Consider the following 13,853-nt stretch of genomic DNA (forward strand, 5'->3'; position numbering starts at 1 on the left):
TAAGGTCACACAGCTGGTAATCAGTAGAGTCAGATTTGAAATCACGTCTGCAGGGCACCATCATTTCAAGGCATTTTATTTCAATGAGCATGTAATTTGCCTCTGAAATGACTGTAGTGCTCTTTAGAAGAGCTAACTGCCCTGAGCTATCTGGATGCCTCTTGGATACAAAAATTTACAAATATACAAAAATTTAATTCCTTGGTTCATGGTAATGGTCTTGGACACATTTTCCCCCTCTCCAGGAAACACGTTTTTGCAAAATTAGAATGCTTGCCCTAGAGATGCTCTTCCACGTTTGGCTGAGGGCCCCTAGAGTGACAGTTCCTGACCTTGACCCAAAGATCTAAATAGCTCTTCTTTGGGGGTTGAGGGTTGAGGGTGACTCTCCTTTTGCTTACAGGATGGTTCCAGTATCTCTGGGCCAACGATGGGAACTTTCTAGACGTTTTCCCCCAACACACAGCATATCCTTGGCCAGGCTACAGCCACTTCTTGGTGTGTGGAGCTACGGGGAGCACTTCCTGAGTATAGCCCTGGGGGGTTCCATCCAGGACCCTGGGGTCCAGGTTGGAGGTCATTGCAGCCTCAGAAAGGTCTAAGGAAAGGCAGCACTTACGCTGCGTCCCAGTTCCTTGCTTTAGGGTTGACCTAAGTCTATGCTGGGGTCTGGAGGCCGTGTGTGTCCCTTCTATAAGGTGGACTCACAGCTGCCCAACCCCCCCCCCCACCACCACTTCCTGGCCGTGTGAAGGGACAGCATGGGAGGGCCCAGTTCCTGGCCTGGGAGAAAGCCCTTAGCTGCCATCATTATGGGGGCTGTCAGCATGCCCACCAAGCCCACCTCCTCAGCCCAGCTCACTTTCCTGAGGGCTTCCCGTGTGCCTGAGTCTTGCTGGTGCAAAGTGCAAGACATCTGAGGAGCTTCCCTTTAATTAGGAAAAGGATCTCACCTTGAATGTCCAGAAGAAGGAGCCAGGTCCCTGAAAAGCAGGAGCTGACCACCGTCTCAGCTTGGGGCGTGTAGGCTCTGCGTGGGCAGCAGGAACAGGAGGCTTTGGGGAGCGCTTATGTGCGGGGGCGTCATTCCCAAGGTAGTCCATGGAGTTATCAATGGGGCGGGCCTGAGGCTTCTCAGAGCCCAGCTAGACCGTTCCTGGGGTGGGGGTGGGGCGCAGCAGGGGCAGTGCTCAGGCTGTCACTGGAGGTGATGCCCAAGCTGGTGGGAGCCAGTGCCCAGTTTTGGAGAGGAACTACGAGCAATTTTGGGAAATGCCTCTTGTCCAGCCAGGTCCCCCCATTTCTGTTCCTCACTTGCTCCCCCAAACTGGACACCTGGCAGGCTGAGCTGAGCAGATGTGTTCCAAGGACCCTTTGAGTCGGCTGGCAGCTCAGGGTCCCCTGCTTGTGGGAGGGGCCGCCCACACACCCACTCTCTCAGGGAGGCTGCCTGTCTGCCATCGGCGTCCCTGAGGACTCAGCCTCAGTGTCCAGCCTGACTGGAGAAAGAAGGGACAGGTCCCTGGAGAGTCTGGGGCTGCAGGCCACTTGTCCAGGCAGGTGGGGAGTTCCAGACCTCTCGCTCTTCCTGTTCAAAGACTTGGTGCTGGGAATCCGAGATGGCCACCAGAGGGCGCCCGAGGCACGCAGAAGGCATGGGCTCCCTTTTTAGAAAACCTGGGAGGCTGTTCTGTGAGAGGGGTTCTGAGGGGTAGGTGGGTTCAACTAATAAATAATCCATCGCTGGGGTGTTGGGAAAAGATACGGGGTTAAAACTGCTCTTACTCTTGGAAACAATTAAAGGAGAAAAGACATCAGGTTAATCACTTTGTTCAATTATGTGTTCATGGAGACGAGGTGCATTTATGGAGCATCTGCTGTGTACAAAGTTTGAGGGTATGATGAGGGCAAGACAGAGCTGTCCCCTCCTCTCACAGAAGGCAGGAAAACAGGGTGATGAAAGAGCTGGGCCCAGTCTTCACACCTTGTCCAGACCCACATCTGCCCAAAGCAGTGTCTCTGACTCTGGTCATTTTCCGCAGGTGGGAAAGGGCTCAGATTCAAGGTGCCTTAGCCTTGGGCCTGGCCTGGGCTGAGTGCCTTGGCGTGGGAGGCTGGACCTACAGTTGGAGTCCCTCTCCGTCCTTGGGATCCCCCCAAAAAGGATGAAGGGCTTTTCAAGACAGGTGGGGTAGGAGGGAAGTTGGTGAATGCCCTCAGGGGTTGGGCTGCCTGAGTTCGAATCCCGTCCTTGTTAGCTGTGTGTCTTTGGAAAGCCACTGCACTCCTCTGGGCTGCAGTGTTCTGCCTGTAAAACTCGTAGGCTCTCAATTACTGCTCTAGCTTAGGACAGACATGTAGCTTGAGTGAGAAGATCCACGCAGAGAAGGCTCTTAGCCTGATGCCTGGTACACAGTAAGGATTTTGCAATAGAGGCTATTATTATTGACATTGTTGTTGTATCCTAGGCCCTGCCAGGTGAGATGCTGGGAGATTCCGGAAGGCTGGTAGTGGCTAGTGGGTTATTGACAATGAAGAGAGTTTAGCCTTATTTCACTGGCAGAGCATCTTCAATACTCTGCCTGTGGAGTCAGGCCCCAGGAGACCTTTCCGGAGTGGCCCCTGGTTCATCAGTGTCCCCGTGGCAGGTCGGAAGGCAGGAGCCGTCCAGGGTCCAGTCCCGCCAGCACGTGCAGGTGCGGAGGCAGCATCCGCCTGTCCTGCTGTATCCCTGGGGCTGGCTGCAGGGGCCGCGCACGGACACACGTTCCATCAATTCCCCCCATTTCACAGCCACATCCTGCCCCTCCATCCTCCGTTCTTCTCCCCCATCAGATCCTGCTCACCCTCAGGGCCCACCTCACACCTCTTCTGAGGCCCCTTCCCTCACACTCACCCCCTTGTTCAGTCATTCATCCATTTCTCATTCACTCAACACACCTGCGTGTCAGGCCCACGATAGGCCCTGGCAAAACGAGGATGGACAAATCTTTGTTCCTGTCCACAAGGAGATAGCGTGTGCAGGTGTGTGAGTGCGTAGAGGTGCCCTTGGGCTGTGCCCCAGTGACATATATTCAGGTCCGAGATTGGGGAAGGGGGTCAAAGAAGGTTCCTGAAGGAAGTGCCAATCTGAGTTCTGGAGGGATGAGCGAGGTGACGGTGACGAAGGGCGTCCCAGCTGAGGGCACAGCATGCAGTGAATGGCACAGCTCGGGGCTGACGGGTATGTCCTGGAGCTGAAGCAAGAGGACAGTTTAGGGGGGAGAGGCAGAGACAGGGGTCAGGCCTGCAGAGAGATGGCGGCCAGGTCATGGAGACCTTGTCAACCCAAAGGAGATGTTGGTGGCCTCATCTGAGCAGCTCTGGGATGTAAAGGGGTAGGGCAGGGATAATTGGGGGAGGGGAGAGAACAGGACAGGGTGGAGGTCCCAAGCATGGTGAGGACCTGGCCTCAAACTGGAGGGAGGTGGCTTGTCCTCAGTGACCAGAGAGAAGGCGGAGGTGGGCGGTTTGCAGCGATGGTGGGGTGTGTCTAGCTCATGAGCACCTGCGCTGCCTCGTGAAGGACTAGGTATAAATAGACGTTCTGTAGACATTTGCTGCAGTGATGAACAAACAGCTAAGAGCATCCTTCCAGGCCTAATGCAGCAGGAAGGACCCTGGGAGGTCCTGTGGACACCAGGCTGGGGAACAGGGCTGCCCTTCCAGCACCAGAGAGCCTGCCCATAACAAGCCTAGAAGTTCGCACTTCAACAGGACTCTGGGGACTGGGGTCTGTTGACCCCTGGGAACCCTACCCACCCAGCCAAGGCCACACCACTCACTGGGCCGTCCAGGTCTTCACCTGGGTCAAGAATATTTTATTTCCAAACAAGATTGATTACATGGCAGGAGAAATTGGACCTAGTCAGAGGGAAGCAACTTCCCTTTGTTCTGCAACTCAGAACTTCTGATGAATGATCACCAGTGGGCGCCACCTTCTCTGGAGATACCTGTGTGTCTGGAGAGGCCACAGCTAACCTGAGACAGGGAGACTCAGGTTGCTGTGCCCCAGGGCGCACTAGGGCCACCACTGCCAAGCTCCGTCCCTGATATTCCCGACTTGTACCATCAAATGTAATATTTTATACATTAATACACATGTTCGCAGTAGTACAATGAACGAGCATATCTACTAGGTGCTAAAAGAGTTTTGAGGGCTGGCCTGGCCATCAAATTAGATTTGGGGCATTATTTCTACAGAAAAGTGCATTTTGAAGGTTGTACAGAAAACAGGATCAAAGCTGAGAGGTGCAGCCCCCCAAACTCCTCCTTATACGTAATGATTTTACAGTCCTGGGTCACTCAGTTCCTAGCTTGAGGATCTGTTAGAAAGAGCACTGGAGAGCAACGATGAGAAGCCCTGGCTTGAAAACAAACAAACAAGCAAACAAGTAAAACCAGCTCCCACTTACTACTGTGAGCTTAGTCCTTTGCTTGGATTCTCGCAGAATCAGACTCTGAGACAAGGATTTCGGCACAGGCAGTCTTTTCAGGAGACGGTCCCAGGAAGCCTGAGGCGGGGGTGGGGACATGAGGCAGGAAAGGGAGGGGCCGAGATGGATGCATTTCGGAGCAGGTGGGGGACGGGGTCTCCGTCCTGCTGGGGACTCTCTGAGGACCCACGTGGGGTGTGTGCCCGGGCTGTCCCACTGAGGACCACGGAAGCTGAGCATTTATAAACCAATCCCCATCCTGGTTAGATTGAGGGAACACCCTGGCACTTCAATCCAAGGTGATCCGTGGCTGGAGAGCAGCTTCAGAGACCCCGGGAGCCTTTGGCATAAGCGGGAACATGTCTGTGACCCATGGGAGCCTCACCTCTGGAGCCTCAGTTGCCTCAGTTCCCATCCTTCCAGGACCCTTCCAGGATGGTGCATGTGATACAGGGATAGAGATGAGCTGGGGCTGAGGCCGGCACTTTGGAGGTACAGCAGACATCCAGCTTCTTTCATTGTATTTCTACGTGGTCCTTCTCTTCCCTGACTCAAGTACTCATCTTCCAGTTTATTTTCAAATCTCCGTTCTCCTCCCCGGGGGACAACCTTAGATGCCCCACACTGGGATCCTAAACACAACCAAGGTGTCCTCTTTGTATCTGAGAAGCTGACTCTCTCAGCCTGGCCTCCCCGCCTGGGTCTGCACATCCACCACCAAAGCAGCGCCCTTGCATTGGCTACCCGGCGGGTCCAAACTCAATACAAGTGATGGTAAAAGAGACTCTTCCCAGCCAGCCTCGTCCACTTTTCCTCCTCCTTGTGTCTCTGGCCGAGGGCGCTGTGCCCATCTCCTCCTGCCTCTGGGCTCGCCCCTCCCACACCCTCACACAGCACACAGCCCTGACAAACACACCTCCCAATTTCAGGTTCCCCATGTTTATGGCTAAAATATTACTGGTGACCGACACACAGCCCCTTTCTCCTACGTTGTCATTTTATGTTAATTGAATGCTCGTGTTAATCTAATAGAGTTTAGATTTATGTTGGGTTCTGTAGCGTGTCATATTTTAATCAATACACATTCCAACGTTTAGATAGACAGATGAGAAAACCCGCTTCATCTCTGCACTTGGGTTCCATCAGCTGTCAATAATTCCTAATTTGAATCCTTCAGACAGTCAGATTTATGGGTTTGAGTATATTGCATTCATCACAGAAATTAACTTTGGGGGGAAATGATGTTAAAGGTCACATGACATCTCCAAGAGGCAGATATTGTGTTTCAGAGATGAAGTACTCTGAAATATGTATCTGGGAAAGGCGGGCTCACAGGGTAGCAGCAGGAGGGTTTAGGGGCCTGGGGATGGAGCTCTGTCAGGCGATGCTGCCCCTCAGTGAGACCTGGCGTCACTCAGTCCTGGGAGGAGCCGCTGTCTGGAGTGGTGCTGGCGTCGCTGTGCACAGGCCACCCGGGGATGGAGAGGGAGTGGGCAAAGTGTCAGGCATAGTGGAAGCTATTAACATATACACACTACTATATATAAAATAGATAACCAACAAGGACCTACTGTAGAGCACAGGGAACTCTATTCAATATTCTGTAATAACCTATATGGGAAAAGCATCTGAAACAGAATGGATCTACGTATACGTATAACCGAATCACTTTGCTGTACACCTGAAACTAACACAACATTGTAAATCAAGTATACCCCAATATAAAATAAAAATTAAATTTTAAAAAGTGGATGCCATTCACTTCAAGTAGAGGACTCTCTTCCTCTGGAATTCTGCTTCCCCTTCTCTCGCGGAGGTTTCTCCAGAATCAGAAACTGAGTTAAGGATTCACGTGGTGTGGGCTGGTGACCTGTAGGGAAGGGGTCAGAGAGTGCTTTATCAAGCCCCTGTGGGCAACTGGAGCTTTGGGGGAACACTCCTCAGAGTCACCCCACGGAGGGGGGGCTATGCTGGCCTTCAAATCGCCACCCACTGTGGGTTGAGGCCAACTTCTGGGGACATTCACTCTCGGGCACTTCCTGTTTGTCCTGCCTGCTGGCCAAGCATGCCTCTGCAGCCAGGGAGAGAAGTGACTGAAGCCTCATGTGCTGTATCCGTGCTCGCAGGAGGTGGCTGTGGGCATTTAGAGCTGAGAGACAAGGAGACAGGGAAGGCACCCTCCAGCCATGCTCAGGGCCCAGGAGGAGATGACAGGTGGCTGCTGGGCACAGGGATGGGCCCCCTACCCACCTTCCTGCCTTGCCAAACCCCTTCCCCCTGAGAAACCGTAGCAGCTGAAGGTGGTTGGGAGGCTGTGCTTTCAGGGCTCCCCAAGTGACACAGATAACAGTCCTAAGCCTCCTGGGGCTGTTTCCCTCTCTTGCCTCCTATATTACGGTTTTACTTCCTGTAGCATCTATAGGACATTGCCTATTAGTCTTGGAGTCCTTTTGTCCCAAATCTGGGGAACTGGAGATGCCTTGAGACGCTGGGTCCCGCCAGACCCCCGTGCAGAGATTCATGTTGGGATCGGGACCGCTCGTCTCCATTTCTGCAGTGTAGATAAGTAAATGAATTTGCCCTGGAGTTTGCTGACTCAAGTGTTCAAGGTGTAATGAGCCTAGAATCCCCACTGATGGACCCAAAGCAGGTTTCTGTAGCCTCATAACCAATGGGAGGAAGACTTGGAGAGGGCCCCGGGGGGGAACAGACAGAGCTGGGCAGCTTCTTGACTGCATTCTCTGCTAGAGACTTCTGTTTCCACTTGATTTTCAGAGGCAAAGGCAGTGAGTGCACTCTGAGTTCTGTGTTTCCTGGCACCCACAGGAAGGATGGGGCATTGGTTGACCTCCGTGGTCTAGCCGTTCTGCACCCAGAGGAGGTACATTCAGGGCTGGAGAGATTATAGTCCTCTGGGAGCTTCTCTCCATGATATGGGTATTCAGTAGTGTGCTCTCACACAGATACATGCTTGCTTTTAAACTCCAAACAATGTAACTGAGAAATTCAGAGCACTTGGGGTCTTCGGTGGTAGACTCTTGTGCTTGTGCGCTCACAGGAAATGGTGTCCTTCTCTCTGCTGTGCATTAATATGAACTTGAACTCTGTGCATAAAATCTTAAGTGTGCTGATTGGACTCCATGGCAATTTGTGGATATGTAAATAATGTGGCTTTCACCTGGCAAGTCCGCTCTCCTTGCCATGTGCCAGGAAGTCACATGCCAACCAGGAGAGGGGAGTCTTTCATTGACAGCATTATTTGGGAACATATCTGTATTTGCAAAAATCCACTATAACCCCATTGTTGTTGGAGATGCAGTTAATAAATAAAGGTAGCAAAAAATATGATTTTAAATCAGTTTAATAAAATTATTCAAGTAGATTTTTAAATCATTTTTACAGTTGATTTAACATTTGTGACTGCTTTATAGATTATGATATAGGATGGTGTTTGCATCTTTGCAATTTTATTCCAATTTAGAAACAGTACAAATATTAATTTTTGCTTCAATAATGGAGCCTGTGAGAATTAAACTTGTCTTTTCTCAACACATTTTATGAAAATGATTTTAATATATTTTTGAGGAAACTTGCAGGAAGTTCTTTTAACAAGGACTTAAATGGAAGTCTCTTCTCAAAAGTTTCTTTTGAGTCAGAGGGGAACAGTTTTCAGGGAGCAGGGGTTTGTGGGAGACAGCACCTGATGCTTTCTCTACAATTGAAGAAAGTTTTGAAGCTTCTAGAAATGGTTTCTTAAGGATTAGAAGCCCAATTAAGTAAACATTGATTGGTATCCCGTGGGTTGCCTTGATCACTCCGAGGCTGGGGCGGGGGCTGGGTCTGTGGAGAAACCAGACAACCGGCCGGTGCTGGGGGAGATTTGGGCTTCACGGGCCCAGCTCTGTTCTCACAGTCAGCTGGGGATTGTCCACTTCTCAGCTTTGGCTTAGTTTAGTAGATGTTGTCTCAACAGCCAGGTGAGCGGTGTGCAGGTGTTACGTGGGTCCTGTTAATTCGTCCTCTCAAAGGCTCCCGGTCAGCTCGTGATGAACCTACAGAGCAAATCGCAGGCTTCAAGGATGGGGCACCGGTCACTCACCTCCTTGGGGGGCCCACACGTGGCCATCGGGCTGTCCATACCAGCTGAGGCCACAGCGCTTCCAGCTTAGTGCAGATGATCGTGGGGAGGGCGTCCGCTCTCTCCAGTGTGGGACGTGGCTCCCGGCCTGGTGTCTCGGTGGGAACAGCTTCCCTGGGAGCAGGAAAGCTGGCAGCACACTGACCTCTTAGGGTCCTGTCTGAGCCTGACCCGTGGAAGCTGCAGAGAGATAACTGCACATTTTGTGAATTGTATATGACGGCAGAGACTTAGACAACCAACTTCTCCCGTCGTATGTGAATTTTGTCTTCTTTGGCACCAGGAAATCCTTTTCAAAGCCCCCTAAGGACTTGGGCACAAAGCCTGGATCCAAGGCAGGACCCTTTGTGTAGGCCACCCTCTCTGGTTTGGGGGGATTTGGTGAACCCTGAGTGGGAGCAAAGACTCTTGGACAGGACCTGGGGCTCCTGTCTCCTCTGGGCGTGGGGCTCATGGGATGGGGGCATGGGCAGCCTCTGGCATCACCCTGAGTCATCACGTTTTCTTCCCTGGGAGCGGAAGAGGCAGAGTTTAGAGACCTCTCCCTGACGTGGTGGAGAGCCTCAAAAGCTTGAGCAGTCAATGAGAGTTTCTATTTAAGAAAAAAAATGGGTCGAGAGGGCTTGAGGTGAGAAATCAGCCTGGGAGGGTCCACAAAATAACAGTATGTGGAGCATCTAGAAAGAATCAACAACTACCAAGAGAAGCCAGGGGAAGATGTCTTCAGGTGCCCGCAGAGAACCTCGTGGGGATCCGCAGCTTCTTCTGCAAAAGGCCAGGCCAGTTTCTGGTGATGAGTGGGAGGTGCTCAGGATGTGGTGCAGGCTCAGCTCCAGGGGCTCGGGGACGCTGGCAGGGGTCAGAGAGGCTCACGAGCTGTAAGGTTTCCCTCCTGAGGCCTCCATCTTGGCCTTGGCCAGAGGCCAGAGGAGCTGAGAGGAGAGCTGCCCAGCCCTTGACTCTGGCCATGGGCACAGCTGTGCACTAGGCTGGGTCTCCCCACCCCCAACTGGCCCTTCATACATCACGTCACCTCCTGGGAACGAGCTACCAGACCCAGTTCAGCTCACAGCCACGGCGACTGTGGGAACCCGAGACAAGAGGAAACCCAGTGCTTTTCAAACTGCAGGTCCTGAGCTGCAGGCCCAGCCTCTGCACTGGCTGCTGGACCCTTGGGACGGGGCAGGGTGCTGGGAGACATCAGCATGTTTCCCAGCTGACCGAGCTAAGAGTCACCCCAGGGCTTGGGATACATCCTGAATCCTACCACCTTCCTACAGCGATGCTGACGCCGAGGGCCTGGGAATCTGCATGCCAAGGCTGTGCCTCCCCTCCCCCACCAGGTGATTCTTCTGCTCAGGAGTTGGAAATGAGCTTGGAATGAGCTTTCTTCGGCGCCAAAGCCTGAAGGGTGTAACAGGGCCTGGGGCGGCCTGCTGTTCTGGAGCTTCTCCCGGGTTCCTGGGGCTCCCAGGTCTCCCCACAACCTCCTCCACACCCATTCCCTTACTGCCGAGAGTTTATTTTTGCTTTCTGCTCTTTAGCAATCTGTCAATTAAATCCTCCTTCAGAACTAAGGGAGGGGCATGTTGCGGATCACAGCGGCGGTCCCTGTTCAGGACTGAGCCAGCCCAGCGGGAGTGACTTCCTTTCCTGGCAACAGGTGATCGATGCTTCCCTGTAGAAGAAAGGGGTGGAATGGCATCTGAGCCCTAAATCCTGCTGCCAAGCGGCTGTGGAGGCCACTTCAATACAGGCTCAGGACTCCCTTTATCCGGGCACCAGCCTGATGTTTTATTTTTGAAAGTTAATCCAGCCATGAGGTGGATTATCAATAGCGCCTTCCCCTTAACAGCTGCTCTACAGTAATCTCAGAACGAACAGAGGGCAGTTTCGGTGCCCGTGGCTGGATTACTGAGGAGACGCCCAGGGCGAAGGAGAAAGGTGCAGATGGTGGGTGTTCTTGGCTGCGGCAGAAACAAAGCCTACTGGGTGGGCACCAGGAGGCCCTCAGGGTGTGGCGCTAGGAGCAAAGCCCACGGGTGGCCCGGGGGGGCCTGGGGGGCTCAAGGCTGTGTGGCTCCCTCAGGAGATGCCCCTTTGGAGCATCCTTCCTGCACAGAGGAGGCTGTCGGGGTATTCTGGCGGGGCCCTGGGTGTGGACCAGCAGGGAGGGGATGGGAGGGCGTGGCTGAGTGTCAAGGTCAGGGATCAGACGCCCTGCCCGCAGGTTCAGTAGGAAGGTTACAGGCAGGTGTGTGTTGGCTCCTGACAGTCTGCACACCCGGGTGGCTTGGCCCCCACAGAGCCTCTGAAGGCCTGGAATTGGTAGTTAACATTTAAAACTCAAGGGATTTCACATAAAAATCTGCATTTCTGGCTCCTCTGGAAAATTCAGAGGTATTGCAACCCTCAGCCTGTTTTGCTGCAAGGCAGTGGTCAGCCTGAGCTGGGCAGCTGCTGCCCCTTCGGACAGGGCTGGGGGTCTCTGGGATACCCACCACCGTCCCCCCTCCCCCACCCCACATCAGGAGCTGGAGTTACTTGCTTGGTGCACAGGTGAGCGAGTTTCCTTCCACTGGGTTACCTGGGCTCGGTTTACCCAAGGTCCCTGTCTCTACTGCGCATTCCCGCAAAGGCCCAGACCCCTGCAGGAGACAGGGAGGGACAGGGGCCACAGGACAGGGCGGGGGTGGGTGGCACAGCTGAAGAAGGGTCAGGCTGAACAGGGAAAACACTGGCAGGTCTGAACAGGGGGACCTTCCTGGCTCCGCTCTGTTATAACAGGAACTGGGAAGGGAGAGGCAGGGACCCATGTGAAGAGTCTGCCCCCTCCGCCCCCAACCTGTTCAGGCTACAATCATCATTTTACAGTTGTTACAGAGCACCTGCCAGATATGCCCTCCACCCACCCTAAGAACGTTCCCTCTTCCCACCCCAAACCTGTACATCTCCCAAGCTCTGCAACAGCCCCTGCCTGCTTTTCTGCACTTCAGGGGAAACCTCACTTGCTCTGGAATCCTCTGCAGATGTGAGACATCTATTTTCAAGATTGAGACCCACGGAGTAGGTCACTGCTCAGTTTGCCCCTGGCAAATAACCTAAAAGGGTCTTGATTCACCAGACTTCAGGCAGAGCTGGGTGCCAGGCCTTTGCGTGGTGCTGAGGATGAAAGTGTAAGCAACAGGCAGCTGGGACACTGTGTGTGTGCTCAGCGTGGAGGGAGAAGGAGCACAGTGGGCTGTGGAGCACCAGAGAGGGCTTTCCGGTGGAGGGAGCAACTGAGCTGGGAAGGCGGGGGGTCCCCAGCAGAAAGGGCAGCGAAAGGGAGAGCTCTCGGAACAAAGTGGAACAAATCCTTCCTCAGTGTCTCTCACCTGCTTATGCCAGGGTACTGGCCTGGAAGCACCCTGGGGCCAAAGGGCCCTTCCTCCCAGCTCTGAGGACAGCACCCCACCTGGCCCAGCAGGTACTGGTGGTGTTGAATGTTTTCTTTTATCTTACTCGCCTATTGTCCTAATGTGGATTCCAGGAAGCCAGACTGCAGCCTGGTTTATGAGGTGGGAGACTGGTGCAAACCAGCCTCATTTGATGGGTGCTAATTACTTAGGAACAGAGTGACTGGAGCCCTCCTGTCCGTTTCCACCTTCTGATCTCTCTGTACCCCCCTCCCCATAGCATCTCCACCGTGTGAGAGAGAACAGCACCTCTGGAGGCCGCGATAGTGTCAGCCCAGCCAACGTGGGATACAACAGACGCTAATTGCGTCCCCGAGGAGGTTCCCTGAAGTTGGGGTCACTCCCCTGTGTCTTTCCTAAGTGATTTGTGCATAATCGACAGCGTGAAAGGGAAGGGGAAAGGCAGGGAAGTCTCAGCAAGCCAGGCGGGAGGGGAAAGAGGCCTCACTGCAGTAAGGGGCTTGAGGGTCCCAGGGCAGAAAAGCTGCCTCTTCAAATCCCCAAACCACTGGTATCACCTTGACTCTAAATCCCAACTCCTGAGCCCAAGTTTGGGGTTTGCACATAGCCTGTCCCCAGTTGCCTCTAGTGTAAACCCACTGTGTGCTAAGGACGTTAGGACAGGTGTGCATTTCCTCAAGGTAGGAGTGATCTATTAAGAGGAATTATGAGATGTACAGTCGGAATTGGTTTCTCTCCCAAAATATACATTCATGCTGGTTGTGCGCATACGCAAACACAGTATAATTCACACAGGCAAGCAAACCAGCCCCATCTAGATTCTTGGGAAACGACCAGCTCTCAGATGAAGCTGGCAGAGGGATACAATTCAGACATGACACCCATTTCTTTGGAAAGATGCCTTCCCCACCCCCAGCAAATGTGCCAATTGGGCATAACATTAAGTAACGTTGGCAGGGGGCACCTGGGGTCCCTCCCGGCCCTGCTTCTGGGGTCTGCAAAGATGGTGTCTTTCTTTCTTGCTCTCCCTCTCTGCCTCCTCTAGGCCCCGGGAGGAATGGCATGGGGAATAGGGGCAGTGGCACCCTCTTTCCCTCTGGCCACCATCCGGGCATCACCTCCAGCCCCTGAGATGCCCTCTCCCCAGGAGGTGAAAGAATCACCTGTCTCTTTTTGGCACTAACACCCTCCTGAATGCCACGAGGAACTGGTGACCTTAACTCTGGTCTCCATGACGACAAGATGGTATATGTTTAATTAGTTCAGGCTTATTTTTGGACCAATTTTCTTTTATTTTAGGGCAATGCAAGCTATGATAACTGTAAGTATGTTTACGAGGCGCACGAGGCTTAGCTGAAATGTGCCAACAATTCTAGTCAAACAGATGGTGACCCCTGATTCAACTTGCCCTCTCATTCAATTATTCAGCTGTATTTAATTTTCCTCCGGGTGACTCACATGCCATGCTGCCATCTCTCCTCTAGGTGGCAGAAAAGACCACCTTTATGGCTACAATAAAAGGTTGAAAGCCAGGTCTCGGGGACTTTTCCCAGCCAGGCCTTGGCTGCAGGAAAGGATAATGAATTTCAGCATTGGAACAATAGTTTCTGCCTAATATCAAACGATGTGAAAGGGTGGAAAAGAATTGGGTCAAATTGTATGTGATTTGGCCACAAGCTCTAAGTAATCTCCATTCTAATAAGAAATTTGAAAGACCTTCCAGGCTTAATACCCTCCCAAATAATTTGTTTGGAGTTTAAGGAGTTTTACAGTGTTAGGGCTGTTTTTATAATTGTGGACATGTTCTGTTTTCATTTTGAA

At 52.7% G+C, this 13,853-nt stretch overlaps 1 protein-coding gene across 1 annotated transcript in view; it reads left to right on the forward strand.

Moving 5' to 3' along the window:
• Nucleotides 1–13,853, forward strand: part of ZNF536 (zinc finger protein 536) — a 228,384-nt gene that overhangs the window by 190,469 nt on the left and 24,062 nt on the right. The window lies entirely within an intron of this gene.

This window comes from Eubalaena glacialis, chromosome 18 (assembly GCF_028564815.1).
Source record: "Eubalaena glacialis isolate mEubGla1 chromosome 18, mEubGla1.1.hap2.+ XY, whole genome shotgun sequence".
In the NCBI taxonomy this organism is placed as follows: Eukaryota; Metazoa; Chordata; class Mammalia; order Artiodactyla; family Balaenidae; genus Eubalaena; species Eubalaena glacialis.